Raw genomic sequence first — 4008 nt, 5'->3', positions numbered from 1 at the left:
TAACAGAGTAAAATTAAGAAATATTAATTAATTACTAAAAACCACCAATTCGTCAAATTACTGAAAACCACCATATAACGTCGATAATCCTGAGACACTTACATCAGATCTGCATACATTTCATCTTGAGGAATGTTCAGAAAATGGCTAACATTTGTTAAGGCCAAAAAACCTTGATAGGGGCTTTTGCACTCATGATGCGTAGACTGAAGTGTTGATCTGAAAACACGCAAAATTGGAGCACATTATATCCTGTATTCGTGCCATGGTGTAATGGTTAGCACTCTGGACTCTGAATCCAGTGATTTGAGTTCAAATTTCGGTGGGATCTGATTTTAAGACCAAGTTAATATAAATCTTTGCCACCATTGTCGGAATTACTAAAAACCACCAGTCCGTCAAATTACTGAAAACCACCATATTACGTCGATAATACTGAGACACTTACATCATATCTGCATACATTTCATCCTGAGGAATGTTCAGAAAATGGCTAACATTTGTTGACGCCAAAAAACCTTGATGGGGGCTTTTGCACTCATGACGCGAAGACTGAAGCGTTGATCTGAAAACACGCAAAATTGGAGCACAGTATATGATGTAGTGGTGCCATGGTGTAATGGTTAGCACCCTGGACTCTGAATCCAGCGATCTGAGTTCAAATCTCGGTGAGACCTGATTTTAAGACCGAGGTAATATAAAACTTTGCCACCATTGTCGGAATTACTAAAAACCACCAGTCCGTCAAATTACTGAAAACCACCATATTACGTAGATAATCCTGAGACACTTACATCAGATCTGCATACATTTTATCTTGAGAAATGTTCAGAAAATGGCTAACATTTGTTGAGGCCAAAAAACCTTGATGGGGTCTTTTGCACTCATGACGCGTAGACTGAAGCGTTGATCTGAAAACACGCAAAATTGGAGCACAGTATATGGTGTAGTGGTGCCATGGTGTAATGGTTAGCACTCTGGACTCTGAATCCAGCGATCAGAGTTCAAATCTCGGTGGGACTTGATTTTAAGACCGAGGTAATATAAAACTTTGCCACCATTGTCGGAATTACTAAAAACCACCAGTCCGTCAAATTACTGAAAACCACCATATAACGTCGATAATCCTGAGACACTTACATCAGATCTGCATATATTTCATCTTAAGGAATGCTCAGAAAATGGCTAACATTTGTTGACGCCAAAAAACCTTGATGGGGGCTTTTGCACTCATGACGCGAAGACTGAAGCGTTGATCTGAAAACACGCAAAATTGGAGCACAGTATATGATGTAGTGGTGCCATGGTGTAATGGTTAGCAATCTGGACTCTGAATCCATCGATCAGAGTTCAAATCTCGGTGGGACCTGATTTTAAGACCAAGTTAATATAAAACTTTGCCACCATTGTCGGAATTACTAAAAACCACCAGTCCGTCAAATTACTGAAAACCACCATATTACGTCAATAATTCTGAGACACTTACATCAGATCTGCATACATTTCATCTTGAGGAATGTTCAGAAAATGGCTAACATTTGTTGAGGCCAAAAAACCTTGATGGGGGCTTTTGCACTCATGACGAGTAGACTGAAGCGTTGATCTGAAAACACGCAAAATTGGAGCACAGTATATCCTGTAGTGGTGCCATGATGTAATGGTTAGCACTCTGGACTCTTAATCCAGCGATCTGAAATCAAATCTCGGTGGGACCTGATTTTAAGACCGAGTTAATATAAAACTTTGCCACCATTGTCGGAATTACTAAAAACCACCAGTCTGTCAAATTACTGAAAACCACCATATTACGTCGATAATCCTGAGACACTTACATCAGATCTGCATACATACTAAAAACCACCAGTCCGTCAAATTACTGAAAACCACCATATAACGTCCATAATCCTGAGACACTTAAATCAGATCTGCATACATTTCATCTTGAGGAATGCTCAGAAAATGGCTAACATTTGTTGAGGCCAAAAACAAATGGCCTCAATCTGAATCCAGCTATCGGAGTTCAAATCTCGGTGGGACCTGATTTTAAGACCGAGTTAATATAAAACTTTGCCACCATTGTCGGAATTACTAAAAACCACCAGTCCGTCAAATTACTGAAAACCACCATATTACGTCGATAATCCTGAGACACTTACATCAGATCTGCATACATTTCATCTTGAGGAATGTTCAGAAAATGGCTAACATTTGTTGAGGCCAAAAAACCTTGATGGGGGCTTTTGCACTCATGACGAGTAGACTGAAGCGTTGATCTGAAAACACGCAAAATTGGAGCACAGTATATCCTGTAGTGGTGCCATGATGTAATGGTTAGCACTCTGGACTCTTAATCCAGCGATCTGAAATCAAATCTCGGTGGGACCTGATTTTAAGACCGAGTTAATATAAAACTTTGCCACCATTGTCGGAATTACTAAAAACCACCAGTCTGTCAAATTACTGAAAACCACCATATTACGTCGATAATCCTGAGACACTTACATCAGATCTGCATACATACTAAAAACCACCAGTCCGTCAAATTACTGAAAACCACCATATAACGTCCATAATCCTGAGACACTTAAATCAGATCTGCATACATTTCATCTTGAGGAATGCTCAGAAAATGGCTAACATTTGTTGAGGCCAAAAACAAATGGCCTCAATCTGAATCCAGCTATCGGAGTTCAAATCTCGGTGGGACCTGATTTTAAGACCGAGTTAATATAAAACTTTGCCACCATTGTCGGAATTACTAAAAACCACCAGTCCGTCAAATTACTGAAAACCACCATATTACGTCGATAATCCTGAGACACTTACATCAGATCTGCATACATTTCATCCTGAGGAATGTTCAGAAAATGCTAACATTTGTTGAGGCCAAAAAACCTTGATGGGGGCTTTTGCACTCATGACGCGTAGACTGAAGCGTTGATCTGAAAACACGCCAAATTGGAGCACAGTATATCCTTTAGTGGTGCCATGGTCTAAATGGTGAGCACTCTGGACTCTTAATCCAGTGATCCGAAATCAAATCTCGGTGGGACCTGATTTTAAGACCGAGTTAATATAAAACTTTGCCACCATTGTCGGAATTACTAAAAACCACCAGTCCGTCAAATTACTGAAAACCACCATATAACGTAGATAATCCTGAGACACTTACATCAGATCTGCATACATTTCATCTTGAGGAATGCTCAGAAAATGGCTAACATTTGTTGACGCCAAAAAACCTAGATGGGGGCTTTTGCACTCATGACGCGAAGACTGACGCGTTGATCTGAAAACACGCCAAATTGGAGCACAGTATATGATGTAATGGTGCAATGGTGTAATGGTTAGCACTCTGGACTCTGAATCCAGCGATCGGAGTTCAAATCTCGGTGGGACCTGATTTTAAGACCAAGTTAATATAAATCTTTGCCACCATTGTCGGAATTACTAAAAACCACCAGTCCGTCAAATTACTGAAAACCACCATATTATGTGGAAAAGCCTGAGACACTTACATTAGTTAAATATGCATACATTTCATCTTGAGGAATGTTCAGAAAATGGCTAACATTTGTTGAGGCCAAAAAACCTTGATGGGGGCTTTTGCACTCATGACGCGTAGACTGAAGCGTTGATCTGAAAACACGCCAAATTGGAGCACAGTATATCCTTTAGTGGTGCCATGGTCTAAATGGTGAGCACTCTGGACTCTTAATCCAGTGATCCGAAATCAAATCTCGGTGGGACCTGATTTTAAGACCGAGTTAATATAAAACTTTGCCACCATTGTCGGAATTACTAAAAACCACCAGTCCGTCAAATTACTGAAAACCACCATATAACGTAGATAATCCTGAGACACTTACATCAGATCTGCATACATTTCATCTTGAGGAATGCTCAGAAAATGGCTAACATTTGTTGACGCCAAAAAACCTAGATGGGGGCTTTTGCACTCATGACGCGAAGACTGAAGCGTTGATCTGAAAACACGCAAAATTGGAG

The 4008-nt window shown here is 40.1% G+C and overlaps 3 non-coding genes across 3 annotated transcripts; all 3 read left to right on the top strand.

The window, feature by feature from the left end:
- The first annotated feature begins 605 nt into the window (after positions 1-605).
- trnaq-cug (transfer RNA glutamine (anticodon CUG)) lies at positions 606-677 on the top strand. Its single transcript has one exon. It is a non-coding gene; the product is annotated as a tRNA-Gln (tRNA).
- A 274-nt stretch (positions 678-951) lies between these two features.
- Positions 952-1023, top strand: trnaq-cug (transfer RNA glutamine (anticodon CUG)). Its single transcript has one exon. It is a non-coding gene; the product is annotated as a tRNA-Gln (tRNA).
- Positions 1024-3329: 2306 nt separating this feature from the next.
- On the top strand, positions 3330-3401 carry trnaq-cug (transfer RNA glutamine (anticodon CUG)). The gene has a single exon. It is a non-coding gene; the product is annotated as a tRNA-Gln (tRNA).
- The last annotated feature ends 607 nt before the right edge of the window (positions 3402-4008 follow it).

The sequence above is a fragment of the Cottoperca gobio genome, chromosome 17, assembly GCF_900634415.1.
Source record: "Cottoperca gobio chromosome 17, fCotGob3.1, whole genome shotgun sequence".
Lineage (NCBI taxonomy): Eukaryota > Metazoa > Chordata > Actinopteri > Perciformes > Bovichtidae > Cottoperca > Cottoperca gobio.
Note: the sequence above shows the minus strand (reverse complement) of the source record. Positions and strands in the feature narration are given on the sequence as shown.